The following is a 20,307-nucleotide window of genomic DNA, read 5'->3' on the forward strand; positions in this document are numbered from 1 at the left end:
GAAAGAACTGTCAGAAGAAGGGAGCAAAACCCAGGAACCATGGATCTGGAAAGTCACCCAGGCAGGGAGGAGGCAAGCAAGATGGAACCCATTTGGCTTCCTACTAGGCTTCGGAGCAGCAGGTATTAGGTCTCCAAGGAGAGAAAAGGGCAGTGCAAACAACCCAGCCCTAGCAACAGCAGCACCTTCCAAAGGAACTAGGAAAGGAAGTAGTCCCCATGGTTTGGATGCAGGAAGGACAGAGCAGCCCCTAAGGAAAAGCAGAAAGGCAAAGTCTAGCCCAGGTCATAGGGGTGGGTGTGCAGGCCTTACCCAGTGAGGATATAAGTGTAAAGATCTCCAGCATCACATCATGGTACAGGTGTCTCTGAGCCTCATCAAGGAGACTCCATTCCTCCCAGGAGAAGTATACAGCCACGTCCTCCAAAGTCACACTGCCCTGTCATGATGGGGACAGATGAAACCACTGGTCCTCTCTCCTGAGAACCCACAATCCATCCTGCACACATCCAGCCCATGCCCAAGTTTCTTCCAGGCTCCCCACTTCAGATGAGATACCAGAACCCGATGCCATTGGCACTGCTCTCTCCTCACGGTTCCAATAATCACTGTGCCCAGCCCTCAGCAACTACAGACAGGTAGGCAGAGACAGGCCATCAGAGAGATGCTCAGGGACAGAACTGCATGGCTCCATCTCTTCCTGCCAGGCAATTTCCGGGGGGTCTTCCATATCATGCCTCACAATAAAATGTGGAGTCACCCATCACCCTTAAGTCCCCTGTACCAGGGCCCAGGGGCCATCAATTCATGCTCCCTCTCTCCACATGTACCTCTCTCACATCTCCGGACCCCATGGTTGCATCCTCACAGCCACTGCCAACTCCCTGTCCCACACTATAGTCATCTTCCTAGACTCACCCCAGATAATCTGGCAAATTCAAACAGAATCCAGTTCTACCCAAGACCTCTGATGGATCCCAACACCATTTGAAGGCCTTTCTGCCTGTTTCTAATTCTAGCCTCAACATCAGTCATACAGAACCATATGTGAATTTCAGATACCCATAACCCTCTCCTACTTCTAGGCTGTACTCATTCCCTCAGCAGCCACAATCCTCCTCTCTCCACCTAACCCTCATTAAAATCCCAGCCACAATGGTACCCACACTAGGCATAGTGATTCTCACAGATGACCACATTTGCCCATTATGTTATCTACATTATCTACTGAAACATCTCACCAAAGCCCACCACAAAATTCTAGCAAATGCATCTTATCTCTATTAGTTCTCTGCCTCTGCATCTGTCTGTCTACTCTTCCTTTGGAAGTCTTGGATACCTGCCAACACCTCCGGTCCCACACATACTCCCTTCACGGCTATTTCTCTCCCACATCTGTGTTTATGATGTCCATAACCCCCAACCAGGTGCCCAAGCAATAGATCAATTCTCGGAATTCAAACACTTCTTTCTGACCTGCTAATAACATTATCACCATGGTCTGAATTCCACTTTCTAAATACAATCCATAGTTCAACACTGGTGCAGACACTAGCCACCACTTTCAGATGTCTCCATCCTGAACCATGCCCCAGATTTCCAGACCTCTGTGTCCAGCTGCCCACCTGATGCCACTACTCATTTGTTCTCTGAAGAATCTCATAAATTTAACACAGCCAAAAACAAAATTCCTGATATCCCCAATGAAAATCACTCTTACTACTGATTATCTCATCTCAGTTAATGAAGCTTCCAGTCTTTCAGCTGCTAAGACCAAAACTTTAGTGCCATCACTGACTTTTACCGTTCTCTCTCCCACCCTCAAAATCAGAAAATCTGGGCAGCCCTTCTTAAATAATGGATACAGAATCCAACCACTTCTTCCAACTCCACAGCCACTACTCTGGTCCATGAACACGCACCAGGACTTCTGCAGTACCCTCCTCCCTGGTCATCCTTCCTCCTCCCAAAGTCTGTTTTCCACTCTGTAACCAGATGGAGCCTGTTTAGACCTAAGTAAGATCATCTCCCTCCTCTGTTCCAAATCTCCCATTACCTCCACAATAGATGCTCAACTTCTCAGACAGCCACATTACAAGACTGACTCCTGTCCCCTTGCTCTCTGTTGCTAAAAGAAAGGAGACCTGCTGTGCCCTGTTCCCAGTTTGTGGACACACTACCAAACATTTGAACATGCTGGTACCTGTTTCTGGGATAACCTTCTACACCATTTTCCACAGATGACCAGAAAGCAACTCTTCCACGAAACCCTTGGCCTGGACTAGAATGCGTCTAGAGGATTTCTCCCAGGTCCCCAAACCCAAGGGCTGGGAGAATGGCAGGTGAAGAGTCCCACGACACCACAATCTCAAGTTCATATGAGTGAGATCCAAACCAGTGAGGGCCTGGGACACCCTCCACTTCCCTGTGTAGGTTCCATAAGTACTTCCTCAGCCATGGGGACCTGTGGGCAGAAGCAAGCCATAAAGGTGTATTCCAAGGGGCTCAAAACTCCCTGTACCCCTCGCCAGCCCTGGAGGCCAGATGACCTTGGGCTAAAAGACTAAACTCTCTGCTTCAGACCTCAGTGCTGCCTCTTCCCAGTTCTATGTTGGACAAGGACTCAACCTCCCTGTGCCTCACTATCCTCATCACCCCCATTCCAATCTGTTCTCCCTCAGAGTAGCTCTTGGAAAGCTTTTAAAACCCTAAATCAGACTATATCCCTCTTCTCTTCACAACCCACCATGGCTGCCATGGTCCTCAGAACGGAGGTACAAAACCCTCAGCTTGACAGTGCAGGTGTGAGTCCACCTCACACCCTCCGCTCCATGCAAATACAAGACAGTTCCAGGTTTCCCGAATCCTCCCGCCTCAGTCTCACCTCCAAGCCTTTGCACCTGCCGGTCCCTCCACCTGTGACCCTCTCCCACGCGCCGTCACACTGTCAGAAACAGAGCCCATCCACGACCGCCTCACCGTCCTGGACACCGCGGCCTGAGCTGCGGGCACGTGGGCAGGGGATTTAGTGTCTGGTGGGGTGAGGGCGGTGAGGGCCCGGAGGACAACCGTTTACCTGAGGCGGGTCCCTTAGCGCCGCCATCGCCATCGGACTCTGTGGGCGGAGCTGGGCCGGTAGGGGCGGGAGAACAGAGGGGACCCAGCCACGGCCGGCCTTATCCAGGGTCTGACGCGGGACACCCCGGGCGGTGTCGCCGAACCTCAGACCCGCCTCTGTGCAACGGGGACACCTCCACTCGGACCTCCTTAGTTCAGTCATCTCAGCCCCCACGCAGCGCTCCGGAACTAGAACAAATCCAGAGCAATTAAAATGGCCTCCACGAGGAGGAGGCCGGAAGTCCCTCTCCGATGAGAAGCGCATGCGCAGGAATGTCTTTACCCTGGGTTTTCATTGGCTTAGACACGCTGCCTCTCGGCGCACAGTCCTCTAGGAAATGTAGTTCTCAGAGGTCTAGCTAGGGCTCTAGCTGGTGGTCCCACCCCCACAAACCCAGAGGCACTGTGAGGGATCTAACTAGGCTGGAGGGGAGGCTTTCGTTACTTCTTAGAGTGGCTGTAGGGAGACTTATGGGGAGTGTTGTCTGCAAGTAATCACTAAAAGTTTTCAGAAATACTATTTCAGACCCCATGAAGCATGTTCCCAGACGGTAAAAGTAATATTGTAGGTGCTCCCAAAGTCTACAGATACATACTGGGCATATACCCTGAGAAAACCATAATTCAAAAAGAATCATGTACCACAATGTTCACTGCAGCTCTATTTACAATAGCCAGGACATGGAAGCAACCTAAGTGTCCATCGACAGATGAATGGATAAAGAAGATGTGGCACATATATACAATGGAATATTACTCAGCCATAAAAAGAAACGAAACCGAGTTATTTGTAGTGAGGTGGATGGACCTAGAGTCTGTCATACAGAGTGAAGTAAGTCAGAAAGAGAAAAATAAATACCATATGCTAACACATATATATGGAATCTAAAAAAAAAAAAAAAAAAATGAAGAACCTAGGGGCAGGACAGGAATAAAGACTCAGATGTAGAGAATGAACTTGAGGACATGAGGAGGGGGAAGGGTAAGCGGGGACGAAGTGAGAGAGTGCATGGACTTATATATAATACCAAATGTAAAATAGAAAGCTAGTGGGAAGCAGCTGCATAGCACAGGGGGATCAGCTCCGTGCTTTGTGTGACCACCTAGAGGGGTGGGATAGGGAGGGTGGGAGGGAGACGCAAGAGGGAGAAGATAATGGGGATATATGTATATGTATAGCCGATTCACTTTGTTATAAAGCAGAAACTAACACACCATTGTCAAGCAATTATACTCCAATGAAGATGTTAAAAACAAAATAAAATAAAACAAAGTCTACAGATACAAATGGACAAACAATTCCATAAAGTCATTTGGACATAAAATATGTACATTGTTAGTGCCAACTAAAGAATGCTGCTAGCCATTTGGATCTATAAGGATTGAATCATTAGCCAATGCAGTCACTGATCCCCAGCACACCCTGAAAAAAGATCAGGGCAGAGAGAAGGAATGAGGCAATCTGTGCTCTGGGAAAACTGGCAGAACAGGCTTTCAGAAAGTTACATTTTTTGAGGAGAAATTTTTTATGAACCTGGATTCTTACATCTTCCCATACTTAGAAAAACACTAAAACCATTAACTAAAATTCCTCGTGACTAGTGGCATGTGGGATCTTAGTTCCCTGACCAGGGATGGAACCTGCACCTCCTGCACTGGAAGTGCAGAGTCTTAACCACTGGACTGCCAGGGAAGTCCCCTGACCTCCCTTCTTTTCAGAACAGTTTCTCAGAGCTATCTGAGAGGCTGTCTCCTGGGCGATAGTTCTCAGTAAGATACTGAATAAACTTGACTCACAGCTTTTATTTATTGTTCCTTACATGCATGTAACCAATGCAGGGGATACAGGTTCGAGCCCTGCTCCGGGAAGATCCCACATGCTGCGGAGCAACTAAGCCCCTGCGCCAAAACTACTGAAGCCTACGCACCTTAGAGCCCGTGCTCCACAACGAGAAACCACCACAATGAGAAGCCCACGCACTGCAACAAAGGGTAGCCCCTGCTCTCTGAAACTAGAGAAAGCCCGTGTGCAGCAACGAAGACCCAACGCAGCCTCAATAAATAAATGATGCCTTTAAAAATAATAATAAAAGAAAGGAAGAGATGCAATACATGTCCTGCGTCCAATTTGTACCTTAGGAGAGGCAGTCCATGGGCATTGCCGGGGTGAAGATTTTAGTGTAAGGGGTGAAGTCAACTCCAACTTCGAGGTCTTGGGTTGGGACAACGTCATTTGAACTGTTATCATCTGAGGTGATGTCATCTCCAGCAACGAGCTCCTGGGCCAGGATGATGTTGTCTGGGATGTTGGATGGGAGTGTCCCTTCTAAGAGGGTACCCGCTTGAGTTGATGTGAACCTCAGCATTTGCCATGTTTAGTTGAAACAATGGCTTCCTTGGAGGGTTGGAGCTTCTTGAAAATTGATAAAAGTACTCAGACCAGTAGCAGAAAAATCAAGTCACAAGAATGGTGTGCAGCTGCACTTGACAGGTTTTTGGTTTTTTCGTGGAGGAAGTTTAGGTTCAAATTATAACTCCGAAGTGAAAAAGGAATATCCTGGCAAGACCTCATATTGTGGCGTTAATACATGTGGAGACGTGTGATTTTGATTTAACTGTGAAGCAAGAGATTCCTAGAGATTCTTGCTATTTTTACCGAGGGGACAATTTTTAAGTAATGACCCAACAGTTTATCATAAATGTGGAGATGTGGCCATTGTGAGCCAGGTCACCCCATGCTAAGATTCTTGCCTGAAGTTTGCCCAAGGGTGTTGTCCCTTGGGTCCTGTGTTCTATCAGGGATGTCCTGGCTAAAGGATGGAAAGAAGCAACATTTCACTGAGCTCCACCATGTCTGATGGTTGGCAGTGCTGTTCATCTTCCACTGCAGTTCACTCAGTTAATCCCAAGGGGCTCTCCAGGTAGACAAGGGGCCTGAATGGAGGTGACCTTCCAGCACCATGGAATCTGGCAAGTGACTAAAGACAGAGGATGCCACCACTCCTACAGGTGGAATATGCCAGAGGTTCCAGGTTTGTTTCCAGGCTGTTTTAATCTACAGAGGCCTCGGTAGCTGTGCTGAGATTGGACTGTGTTCTTTCCATGACTCAAAGCATGATGGGCAGCTGAATACGGAGAGTCACAGGCTCAGGCTCTGTGACAGCCTCTATTTCCAGAAGACCCAGGAGGTAGCCAGTCATCGGTGGTTTTAATGTCAGACAGCATGGGCAGAGAAGGCCAGCTTCTTGTATCAGAAGCCCCTGGTCAACTTACAGCCATCATGTGTCCAGACTCCAGCAGGTTTAAGGAGAAATTGCCAAATCCTCTATGGTAGAGTTTCTGAGGGCACTATCAGGAGTGCCTGCTGATTTTAATTTGGAAGTAAAATTTGTAATGACAAATATGTTGGAGTAGCCAGGAAAAGGTGTATTGTACCCCTCTTAAGGTAGAAACAAACTGCAGTAGAGGCTATTGAAACAGGCACTGAAGAGAACATGTCAGCCAAATCTATAGAGCAAAAAATATTCACCCGTTGTTGATTGAATAGAATCAGTAACTTTTACTGAGTATTGGATATGGAACCTTAATGGACAGGACCATAGCATTAAGGTTGCAGTAATCTATCAAGTGGTGCTCATTATTTTTTTCAGATTTAAGAACAAGCAAAATTGGACTGTAAATGGAGAAGCAGTGGGGTATAATCACCATTTTATTACACATAAGTTTTAATCCTTGAAGGTCCTGTTTTGACTTACATGGGGTCACATTTATCAAGCCAATTTGTAAATGTCAAAGTCTTAATTTTAATCCATTTCTATTGTGTCAGAGCATCTATGCCCAATATGGAATATCTGAAAGCAATGGGTACTGTGACTATGGGAGACTGAGGCAAGGCTATGTCAGGAGGGGGAAATTTCCCGCTCTACCCCTCTTGAGTTCTTGTGGCTGGACTAATAATAAAATTGACACAAGGGACTTCCCTGGCCGTCTAATGGTTAAAACTCCACGCTTCCACTTCCACTGCAGGGGGCGTGGGTTAGATCCCTGGTCCAGGAACTAAGATCCCGAATGCCGCGCAGTGTGGCCAAAAAAAAAAAAAAAAAAACCTGACACAAGACAGATTAACAGGACAAAAAGAAACACTTTAATTCATGTGCACTGAGGTCTCATAGGAACATGTCTCTTCCGTCAGTGTTTTTGTTCTAATCCCAAGTGTGAAATGTGAAACAAAATGGAGTCACTTATGTCAAGGCTTTTAAAATGGTGCTGTGGGACTTCTCTAGTGGCTCAGTGGTTAAGAATCCGCCTGCCAATGCAGGGGACACGGGTTCGACCCCTGGTCCGGGAAGATCCCACATGCCACAGAGCAACTAAGCCCGTGCACCACAGCTACTGAGCCTGCAAGCCACAACTACTGAAGCCCACACACCTACAGCCTGTGCTCCGCAACAAGACAAGTCACCTCAATGAGAAGCCCGTACACCGCAATGAAGAGTAGCCCCCCCTTGCCACAACTAGAGAAAGACCACGTGCATCAATGAAGACCCAACACAGCCAAAAATACACAAACGTTTTAAATATAAATAAATAAAACATTTTTTAAAAAGTGTTAAAAAAAATAAAATGGTGCTGGGAGTCCATTAAAGAGGTGAACCTGACACACGTCCTCAACGGGTAGAACCATGAACTTCTGATCTGGGCCAAACCACAAATCTTCCAAGAGCTCTGCAAGAACCTGTCACAGTAACGGACTTTGACCTCCCTTCAGTGATGGACTTAGCAGTCAATCATGTTCAGCCAAGACTATTTTCTGCCTCCAATTCCAATTAAAATTCTTTGTAATGCAAACCTCCTTTCCTTGTCTTTATAAGCCCCTCAGATCTGTTGCACAACAATGTGAATGTATCTAACCCTGCTGAACAGTACATTTAAAAATGGTTAAGATGATAAATTTAATGTTATGTATTTTTAACTACAATACAAAGAAAATAATCTTAAAAAAAATACAGATAAGTCTTTAAAAGTAGAGAAACTAGGACTTCCCTGGTGGCGCAGTGGTTAAGAATCTGCCTGCCAATGCAGGGGACACGGGTTCAAGCCCTGGTCCAGGAGGATCCCACATGCTGCGGAGCAACTAAGCACATCCGCCACAACTACTGAGCCTGTGAGCCACAACTACTGAGCCCGGGTGCCTAGACCCCGTGCTCCGCAACAAGAGAAGCCACTGCAATGAGAAGTCTGCGCACCACAATGAAGAGTAGCCCCCACTCGCTGCAACTAGAGAAAGCCCGCGCACAGCAACGAAGACCCAGCGCAGCCAAATATAAAAATTAATTAAAAAAACAAAAGTACTTGTAACATCCAGCAAAACCCATCAAAAACATAAATAAATAAATAAATTTAATTAATTAATTAATTAACTAATTTAAAAGAGTGGAGAAACTATCCCAGCTGCTGGGAGAAAGTTGCAGACATCAGTCAGAGATATGGCAGTATGATAAGGGCGTTTGATGCCCTATTGCTGGTTTTGAGATAACAGCTTTGTGCTAGAACCGTAGGAGCTAAGGACAGTACACGTCTGACAGCCAGCAACCTTAGTCCTGACTCAGCAAGATGGAAAGGTCAGAGCTGTCAGTCACACAAAAACCTCTGTGAAGAAACTGGGACTTCGCAGATGCCCTCAACACAACCAGAGAGCATCTAGGGAGCTAAGAGTCCTCAGTCCTACAACCACATAGAATTGAACTCTGCCAACAACCCAAACAAGCAAGAATCTGGTTCCTCAGAGCCTCCAGAAAGGAACACAACCTGCCAGCATGCAGGAGTACCTGGCGCCCCAGGGACTGGGGGAGAGCTCTGCCTCTGGGTGACTGCATTAGTGTCCAGATGACTCCTTTCCACACCTGCATGGATGTTACCCCTGCAGTTACTGTCCTGGCATCAAACATCAATTTGATTCTTCTGACTCCGATTAAACATTATCCCTAAGTTACTGATGTGATGGTTTCTACTAACCTGGACTGGGTGATTATCCTCCTCACTCAGATGAAAGATGGGATCCTGGGAAACTCCTCACTTCTTTGTTTTTATACTTTCACTTCGATCACTGGAAGAAGTCTCACACCCACAGACCAAATCCTCAACCAGCTTGTCCTAGCCAACTGCTTAGTTCTTTTCTCCAAAGGGATCCCTCAGGAAATGACAGTGTTTGGACTGAAATATTTCCTGGTCATTGCTGGATATAAACTTGTGTTCTATTTTCATAGAGTAGCCAGAGGGTTTTCCCTCAGCACTACCTGCCTCCTTGGTGGCTTCGAAGCCTTAAAGCTTTGCCCCAGTAGCTCTAAGTGGATGGAGCTCAAAATTAGAATCTCAAAGTACATTGGCTTTTGCTGTTCCTTTTGCTGGATCCTGACTCTCCTAGTAAATACACATATTGCTATAGAGGTGCATGGGGCTTCCCTGGTGGCACAGTGGTTGAGAGTCTGCCTGTCAATGCAGGGGACACGGGTTCGAGCCCTGGTCTGGGAAGATCCCACGTGCCGCGGAGCAGCTGGGCCCGTGAGCCACAATTACTGAGCCTGCGCGTCTGGAGCCTGTGCTCCGCAACAAGAGAGGCCGCGATAGTGAGAGGCCTGCACACCACGATGAAGAGTGGCCCCCGCCTGCCACAACTAGAGAAAGCCCTTGCGCAGAAACGAAGACCCAACACAGCCATAAATAAATAAATAAATAAAAAACAAATACTTTAAAAAAAAAAAGTAAAAGTCTATTAATTAAAAAAAAAAAAAAAAAAAAAAAAAGGCGCATGGCCCAAGCAACGCCAAAAATATAAGTTTGGAAAAAGTACATAAATACTGTTCTGGGCCCACTCCCGACAGACGTACAAGCTCTTAGCTTTTGACATGCCTTCCTCATTAAGCTTAATCATTTCTAGCTTCTGATTTAAAGTGAAAGACGTGAAGTGACTCCAACCTTTCACTGGAACACTGGAGGTTATTGTAGGGTTATTAATTGGCCTAATTTCAATATTGTTGTGTCTCAGGGAATAGGGAGGCCAAAGAGAGAGAGAAAGACAGGGGAATGGCCAATCAGTGGAGCAGTCAGAACACACATTTATCAATTAAGTTCACCATCTTATAGGCGTACAGCTCATGGTGCTCCAAAACAACTACAATAGTAACATCACAAAAACAAAAAACAAACTAACAAAAAAACCAACTGGGAATTTTCTGGCAGTCCAGTGGTTAGTACTCTGTGCTTTCACTGCTGAGGGCCCGGGTTCAATGCGTGGCCAGAGAACTAGGATCTCACAAGCTGCATGGCACAGACAAAAAAAAAAAAAAAAAGTAACATCAAAGATAACTAATCACAGATCTCATAAGAAGTATAATAATAATGAAAAAGTTCGAAAACTTGTGAGAATTACCAAAATGTGACACAGAGATACAAAATGAGGAAATGCTGTTTGAAAAATGGTGCCAATAGATTTGCTCAGTGCAGGGTTGCCACAAACCTTCAATTTATTAAAAAAAAAATACAGTATCTGTGAAGCACAATAAAACAAGGTACGTCTGTAGTCTGCCTTAAAGAACAAATATATTTTTGAGAAAATTGATAAAATTCAGCACTGATAAAATATTTATCACACTTTAAAATATTTTTATTTTGTGTGAGAAAGTTATTGTCATTATGGAAATACTCTTACATTTTAGAGAAGCATTCTCAAGAAACTATGTATTAAACAACACAATCTCTGGGTTTTAAGTAAAAGAACCCACTAATGTGCATGAGAGATGAAACACGAATGACTATAAACAATGACAGAAGGTTGGGGATCCATAAGACAGTCTTTTCTACTTTTGTGTATATTTGAAAATAGCAATTACAAGCAGTAGACTATATCCTGTATCAGAAATCTTGTAAGTTGAAAAGCACAAATTTAAAAAGGGCTTAAGGAAATTTTATGCATCAAAACAACAAAGTTGACATTTTTAATATATACATAAGTCAATTATATATCAATTAAACTCTTTTAAGTTACAAATATTGAAACATCATCACTCTCTAATCATTTCTCTGTTTAGAATGGTGTGATACTGCCAACTCTTCCCAACTCTATTCAGTGACATCAGGTTGGTAGTTTGAAATTGTTCATGGTATTTATACAAAAGAAACTGGCAAACACTACAAACCAAGGCTTGATTTATAGTATTACTGAATGCAATATATTGAATGTCTACACTTAGAAAAGTGATGGAGAATATGTTAATAATGCTGATGAAACTTAAATGTTTGGTATAGGTGTCCATACACTGTGCATTCCATCAAAAAAAAAAAGTAAAAAATAACAAAATATTCTTCCAGTATTCAAAAACAATTATCCCATGCAGCAAGGAAGTCACTCACATCATTGAAGAATAAGTAAAATACCAACGTGTCTTTGTTGTTTGTCTTATTGTAACTAAAAAGAAAATAGCCAAATTCACAAAATAGAAAATAGGACAAAGAAAAGAATAGACATCTTACTAAAGAAGATATATACAGCAAACACGTGAAATAATGCTCAACGTTGTAAATCCTTAGGGAAAAGCAATTAAAACCAGTGGATTACCTCTACACACTTATTTTAAAAGGGTAAAATTAAAGAGTAACCTTACCAGGTATTGACAATGGTGTGAAGGAATTAGAAGTCTCACACACTGCTGGTGGGAATGCAAAAAAACACAAACATTTTAGATTACAGTTTGGCAATTTCATAAAAAGTCATACTATTCACCTACCCCACGACTGAGGTACTGCACTCTGAGTTATTAATACAAGAAAAATGAAACATATCCATATAAGTAATTGTAAATTAATGTTCATATCAGCTCTTATTTACAAAAGCTAAACACTGGAAATAACTGAAATATCCATAAACAGATGAATGGATGAACATAGTCAATTATACATGGAAGAGAAAGCTTCCATGTCTAAGAATTCTTAGAAATAAGAATGTTCATGTAAGTACAATGAATGATTCTCAAAGTAATTATGTAGCATCAATGAAGCCAGAAAAAAATAAAGTAAACACTTTATGATCAATCATAACATTCTAGAAAATGCAATCTATTGTAAAGGAATGTAAATAAATGGTTGTCTGTATGGCCAGGGAGAGCAAGGAGACTAGAAAAGGGCATGAGGAAAATATGCTGGTGACAGATATGCTCATTATTATGATAATAATAATGGTTTCACAAGTGTATACATATGAAAACTTATCAAATTGTACACTTTAAATACGTACATTTCTATGCCCATTATACCATCATGCAGGCTTAAAAAGTGGTTCACAATAAAAATCTAAATATCCCACTCTTCAGAAAATCACTCCACTACCTCATTCCTCATGCCTTGAGGTGCAGCCTCTCCTCAGGGACAGGAAATACTGGCAAACAGTGAAGGCCATTTCCAGCTGAGTCAAGAGGACTGCTGGCTGGGTCACAAAAACCACATGCCTGGACCACAGTATCTCACCATCCTTCTTCTGTTGCCTGTATAGCACTGGCCTTGAGGTCAACAGCTCAGAAAGGCTAGAGGGATCCCCCAAAACCTTATTTTGTCTGCCAATGACTTCACAACGTAAACATACCTGGAGGTCCTGAGATTTCTGGACACACTCATCCTGCAGTCCTTGTCAGTAGAACATTTGTGGATGTACCTTTAGAAGCGGTACGTTCCACGTAGCTTGATGCAGTCTCCTCCACTCCCTAGTAACCAGTGTTTCTGTACCAATTGCGGTCTTCCCTGCCCCTGCAGCCTTACAATTATGGACACTAGCTTATGGAATTCCAGGTATCAGGGTATATGGTTGCTTTGGAGGAGAACTGGGGTTAAGATTTCCCTCAGTAGTGCTGGCCATTGTGTGTTACCCCCTGTGCGCAAGAAAAAAAAGAATCCATGTTGTCTCCAGAAGCACTAGAATGCACAGACCTCTGGCATCCAGGCAAAAAATTATAACAACAAAGTAGTCTTTCCTAGGAGGCCTTGGCAGCAATGCAAACTAGGCTAAAACGAGAGCCCTATATTTGGCCATCATACCATGTCCTCTGAGGCACCCAAAGTTTGGATCTCCATGAAAGTCATTTACCCTCAAGTTGATGGTCCTATTGTGCTTTCAAACTATTCCACACAGTGAAGAGCATTTCCAAAATTAAGGTGCTTAAACAAAAAGGCCTTTATTATTACACAAACCAAAGCAACGTGTAACAGGCAATTTCTGGTTGGGTGACTTGGAAGCTGGAAACATTCATCACAACTACCCGAGACCAACTGTGTCCTTGAAAAAGCTAGTCCTTCTCTGCAAGCTGCCAGCAGAACTCAGCGTTCTCAGGGCCAACACAGGTCAGGTCCATGCCCTAACTTGTCAGAGAAAAGGGAATGAAGACTCCATAAGGGCTCAGGATACTCACGATTTCCTCCAACAAACGGGACAGCACAGAGGCCAGTTGCTCTGAGCATACTACGCTTGTGACTGATGCCAACTGTGAGGGCCTGCCAGATGCTAGAGGTGAGATAGTTTCTGCCAGAGAAACTGGCAGTGACCTTGGGCAGGTTACACATGCTTCCCACACAACCGTGAAATTTATGGTGAATCAATCCCTAGTCTGTGGATATCCTGACGCGAGATTCAATTCACGCAGATGGTTCCTCACAGAGACTTTCGTCCAATACAATGATGCTAAGTAAGAAAAAAGCACATTCACTGCATGTGCAAGACCTTTTTCCAGTGTGAACTCTTTGGTGTTGACCAACGTCAGATTTGCAGGTAAAGGATTTCCTATACTCACTGCATGTGAGCTCTCCTGTGTCGAAGGAGACCAGAGCTCTGAGTAAAGGATCTCCCACATTCACTGCAATCAAAAGGTCTTGCTCCAGTGTGCACCGTCCGGTGTCGAATGAGGTGGGTTTTGCGGCTAAAGCATTTCCCACATTCACTGCACTCATAAGGCTTTTCTCCTGTGTGAACTCTTTGGTGCTGAATGAGGACAGATTTCTGGCTAAAGGCTTTCCCACATCCACTGCACTCATAAGGCTTTTCTCCAGTGTGAACTCTTTGGTGTTGAATGAGGACAGATTTCTCACTAAAAGATTTTCTGCATTCGCTGCACTCATAAGGCCTAACTCCAGTGTGAGCTCTCCAATGTCGAACGAGGTGGGTTTTACAGTTAAAGGCTTTCCCACATTCACTGCACTCATAAGGCCTTGCTCTAGTGTGAGCTCTCTTGTGTCGAAGGAGGCCAGAACTTTGGCTAAACGATTTCCCACATTCATTGCATTTATAAGGCCTTTCATTAGTGTGAACTCTCTGGTGTTTAATGAGGATGGATTTCTGGATAAAAGATTTCCCACATTCACTGCACTCATAAGGCCTTTCTCCAGTGTGAACTCTTTGGTGTTGAATGAGGTCAGATTTCTGGCTAAAAGACCTCTCACATTCACTGCACTCATAAGGCTTTGCTCCTGTGTGAACCCTCCAGTGTCGAATGAGGTGGGTTTTACGGCTAAAGAATTTCCCACATTCACTACACTCATAAGGCCTTTCTCCAACGTGAATTTGCTGGTGCTGAACAAATCTGTATTTGCATTTGCTACACTCATCAAGACTTTCTCCAGTGCAGACTCTCTGGTGGTGAAGTATATGAGTGTTGCCAAAAACTTTCCTGCATTCAATCCACTTGTTATGACTTTTTCCATTGTTTAAGGCCTCCCCAGACTCAATGCTGCTGTGTGGCTTCTCACTGTTGGGAGTGGTCTGGTGCTGATGAAGGCCCAAGGTAGCTAGGAAGTCTTTTCCATCCTCCCCACAGAGGAAGGGCTTCCCTGACACATGGAGTCTGCAGCTCGTCACAATCGAGGCCCTGTCCACGTCCATTTTAAAGTTTTTCTCTCCATTGCCATGCTCCTGATACTGGTGAAGGCTTGCATTCAACCAGAAGCCGCTGGACCCCCCACCAAAGTATGGTTTCTGCCCAAGATATGCTGCCTGGAGCTCAGTCAGCTGCAAAATGTCTTTCAAGACTGAGACACACTTCTCACAGGGATGAGTCTTCTGGGTCGATGGAACTGACTGAGAAGTCCTGACTTGTGATTCTCCTCCAGAAACACTCTGCTCAGAAGGAATCTCCTCATCCTCTCCTCCACACTGACAATCTGAAAGCAGAGGAATGCTAATAAAGTGCTAATGAATCCATGGGAATGTTTTCAGGATGAGGCACTAATTTGAAGGGAGGGCTGCTCTGCAGTACTGGGCCCCTAAAGATCACAGAAGGTGGGTAACTTTCCAGGACAAAGGGCACAAATACAGGGTGTAACACAGGGAGGAGAGGCAGGATCACTTACTCCCTCCTCTGCCAACAGCCTTCAGCAAGATCTTGTCAGCTGGGAACATGTCCATACTATGCAGAAGGATGGCTGTGTCCAGGCCCAGGGAAATACAATTGGAAGTGAGTAGCTGGTTTTCAAGGACTATTTAAGAATGTGTGCACACCTCACAACACTTTACAGGCATATGTCGTTATCATGGCACTTTGTTGTATTGCCCTTTGCAGATACTGCATTCTGGTTTTTTTCTTTACAAATTGAAGATTTGTGGCAACCTTACGTCCAGCAAGTCTATCGGTGCCATTTCCCCAATAGCGTTTGCTCACTTTGTATCTCTGTGTCACATTCTGGTAATTCTCACAATCTTTCAAACTGTCCCATTATTATTTGTTATGATGATCTGTGATCAGTGATCTTTGATGTTACTACTATGACTCACTGAAGGTTCAGACAATGGTTAGGATTTTTTAGCAAAAAAGTACTTTCAAATTAAAGTAGGTATATTGTTTTTTAGGCATAATTCTGCTGCACTTAATACACTAAAGTATAATGTAAACATAACTTCTATATGCACTGGGAAACAAAAAAATTTGCGTGACTCACTGTATTGCAGTGGTCTGGAACTGAACCCACATCTCCGAGGTATCTGGATAAGTGTAAGTCACTGCAGGAGAAACTACAGATGGTGCAGTGGAGAGGGACATGATGCATACAGGTCTGGAAGGTGGGGACAGTCAGAAACTGGAAATGACAAATCAGAAAAGTGTCAAGTATGCAGAAGAAAGTGTAGAAATGATTTGCGTCTAGTGGCACTTGCACCAAAACACTGGTGGACACAGGGTAGCTTCCCAGTATGATTAAACACAGCCTCATTTTCATGCCCTCCCCTCGTCCCCCCTCCAGTTGCCACTCACCAGGACCAGGTCTCCTCTGAGACTAACTTGCCATGTTCACCCTGTAAAGCAATCAGGGCTCTCCCCACACACCCCCAGTTCTGTAACTACGTGAGACCGGAATGACACAAGTCCTTAGGGAAAGACAGGACATGTGAGTGGTCAGCACTGGCTCAGAGCAACTCAGGAAACAGCAGACCACAGGAAAGGAAAGAATATTACAACAAAATCCCAAAACAGGGTCTTTCAAGAAAAGCGTATATATAAGTAGTGACAATGACAATGCCTGCAATCCTGATATAGCCAGTCACAAGAAAGTCTTAAAATTAAAAGTTCTCATCACAAGGAAAAAAAAAAATGTGTAGCTCTATATGGTGATAGATGTTAACTAGACTTACTGTTGTGAGCATTTTGCAATATATACAAATACCAAATCATTATGTAATACACCTGAAACTAATATGTCCTATGCCAATTATATCTCAAAAAAAAGAGGAAAGGGGAAGAATCTGGGGCACAAGGTACCATAGATCTGGACACAGTCATCTTGCCAAGGAGAGGAAAAGAAATGTGAGCTCTATTAGGCTGACTGCCAGATTGACTCCCAGACACTTCCCTGCATTCCTCGGGGTATCAGACATTGGGGCTGCTTGAGGAGTACAGTGCTCGGGGCAGTGTACACAGCTCAGCACTGGCACCCACAGCACATATGCCAGGCAAGTGGGGAAGTTAGCAGAGACCATGGTCTAGCCATGGAATGGACAGAGCTGCCTCTTGGACAGGGGGAAACACAGAGGACAGTTGAGGACACTGGGAGGAATATGAAGGCCTTACCCAGGGATGTTGTAAGTGTAAAGTTCTCCAGCATCACATCATGGTACAGGAACCTCTGTGCCTCATCAAGGAACCCCCACTCCTCCTGGGAGAAGTAAATGGCCACGTCTTCAAAGGTCACACAGGCCTGCCATGATGGGGACAGTTTGTTCCATGATCAGCTTCTCTCACAGGACCCCAAGTTCATCCACCCACCCACTCCTACCCTGCTCACCACCCCCCACCACTTTCTCATCTCAGAGGAGATACCAGGCCCTGGTGTCACTGATGTGCACACTCTTCTCATGGTCCCTTTGATTACCCTGTCCACCCACAGCACCAGGCAGGTGGGCAGACAGATGATATCTATGCTCTGGGCCTGGCACACAGGGAAGGACTCCCTCTTACGAGGCAATTCTCCTAGGATGCCCCAGATCATGCCTCCCGGACATAACCAAGGGTGTGGGCTCACATTTCACCCTTATGTCCTCAGTGCCAGGGCCCTCAGGCCATCAGCTTATACTCCCTTTCCACATCACTCTTTGTACAACGTGACTCTTTCACAGTCACCACCTCTTTCCTGCCCTGCAACACAGGCATCTGCCTCTCCTTCCTACGTGTCACAGAACACGTGGCATATACAGAGTGCTCAGCAAATTCAAACAGAATCCAACTACCCAGACCTCCACTGGTCCCCACTGCCATTGGCAGTCCTGCCTGACTCTGCTCCTTGCTTCAACCTCAGCCACCCAGAACCACTTGTGGATCTCATACAGCCATGTCCCTCTTCCACATGAGCTACACTTGATGTGCTCTCCCGTCACAGACTTCCTCTCCTTTCCTAACCATCATTCAAAACAGAGTCCCAGACACTTTCCACCCCAGGTCCAGTGACTCTCCCAGATGACCACTTGTGCCCCTTAAACTAATCCAGCAACCTGACTAAAAACCCCCAGAAACAGAAGGTCACAGCAAAACCCTGGTGAGCCCATAGAGCAGTGAATAAGCAGTAGTCCTGGCCTCACTGTCAATCTTGCCTCAATTGCTCCTTTGCCGCCATTTCCGTCTCATGTGCACTCATCCCTCAGAAATCTAAATCACCTGGTAGCTCATCCTCTTTCCCACACTGTTCCCAGGACCACTTATCTCCTTCACCTATGTTTGTGATGTCTATCATACTCCACCTTGGTGCCCAAGGACAAGGCCCAGCCCTCAGACCCCACTCTCCCCTTCCCGGGCTATTATTAACACTATCATGACCAAGATTATCGCCACTAAATGTGACCCACAGTGTTATGGACTGAATGTATGCATCCTCCCAAAATTTGTTATGTTGAAGCCTTAACCCCAAATGTGATGGTAGTTGGAGGCATGGCCTTTGGGAAGTAATCAGGTTTAGATTAGGTTGTAAGAAGGAACCCTTATAAGAGGAAGACAGGCATCTCTTGCTCTTTCCACCTCCTTCTACCAAGAAAAGTCTACGTGAGGATACAGGGAGAAGGGAACCATCTGCAAGATGGGAAGAGAGTCCCTCACCAGGAATCCAACCTGCCAATACTTTGATTTTGGACTTCCCAGCTTCTAGAACTGTGAGAAATAAAAAGTATTCTGTTCTAGCCATCTAAGCCAAGACACACAGCTCCACCCTGGTCCACATACTATCCACCACCTTCTTCAGGTGTCTGTCCTGAAACCCTCCCCAGAGACCTAGACCTGTGTGTCCAGCTGCCCACTTAATACCTCTACTGATTTGTTCTCTGAAACATCTCATACACTTAACATGGCCAAAACAAAAACCCTAATACCGATTGAAAATTAATTCTGGGGCTTCCCTGGTGGCGCAGTGCTTAAGAATCCGCCTGTCAATGCAGGGGATACGGGTTCGATCCCTGGTCTGGGAAAATCCCACTTGCCACGGAGCAACTAAGCCTGTGCACCACAACTACTGAGCCTGCGCACCACAACTGCTGAAGCCCACGCACTCTAGGGCCCACGCACCACAACTACTGAGCCCACGTGCTGCAACTACTGAAGCCCGTGTGCCTAGAGCCCATGCTCCGCAACAAGAGAAGCCATCACGATGAGAAGCCCGCTCACCGCAACGAAGAGTAGCCCCCCGCTTACCACAACTAGAGAAAGCCCAGGCACAGCAACGAAGACCCAACGCAGTCAAAAAAAAAAAAGAAAAGAAAAAGAAAAAGAAAAAGAAAATTAATCCTACTACCAAATTCCAGATCCCAACTGATGGAGCTTCCATCCCTCTGGCTGCTACACCCCAAAACCTTGCGGTCATCCCTGACTTCTACTCTCACCTTCAAAATCAGAAAATCTGAGCAGATCTAATGAAAAAATTGAATTCAGGATCTAACCATGTCTACCCCCTCCAAGGTCACCACACTGGTCCACATCATCAAGACTCACCTGGACTATTGCAGTAGCGTATTCCCTGGTTTTCCTACCACCTTCTTCACCGCCACCACCCCCCTCCCGCCCCATTCGGTTCTCCATTCTGCAGTCACAGGGAGCCTGATAAGAGCTGGGTCAGATCACCTCCCTCCTCCGCTCCAAACCTCCCATTGTTCCCATCACCTGCAGAATAGACACTCAACTTCTCAGAAAGCCATTCCAGTCCTGACTCCTGCACCCTGCTCTCTGTTCCCATGAGAAACAAAGGAGACTTGAGATTCCCTTGAACTAGCTCAGTCTCCCTTGCAAGCACCTACACATTCTGGTACCTATATGCGAGGCAACCAGTCTAACCCTCTGAACAGCTTTTGGAAAACTTCTGAAAGCCTAAATCAGGACAGTCCTTTTCTGTTCACAACTCTCAATGCTCCCGGCCTCCTGAAAATGGCAGCCTGGCATTCCAAGCGCGACTCTGCCTCACCTTCTCTGTTCCCTGAACGCACAAGGCAGATCTCGGGGTTCCCGTATCCTCCGGCTCAACCCGACCTCCAAGCCTTTGCACCTGCCGGTCCCTCCGCCTGTGACCCTCTGCCACGCGCCATCACACCGTCTGTCAGAAACAGGGCCCCACCCACGGCCGCCTCACCGTCCTGGACACCGGGGCCTGGGCTGCGGGCACGAGCAGGCGCCCCGCACTCGGGGCTTTAGTGTC

The 20,307-nt window shown here is 45.5% G+C and overlaps 1 pseudogene; it reads right to left on the minus strand.

The window, feature by feature from the left end:
- Positions 1–20,307, minus strand: part of LOC118885347 — a 45,033-nt pseudogene that overhangs the window by 11,884 nt on the left and 12,842 nt on the right.

This window comes from Balaenoptera musculus, chromosome 19 (genome assembly GCF_009873245.2).
Source record: "Balaenoptera musculus isolate JJ_BM4_2016_0621 chromosome 19, mBalMus1.pri.v3, whole genome shotgun sequence".
Lineage (NCBI taxonomy): Eukaryota > Metazoa > Chordata > Mammalia > Artiodactyla > Balaenopteridae > Balaenoptera > Balaenoptera musculus.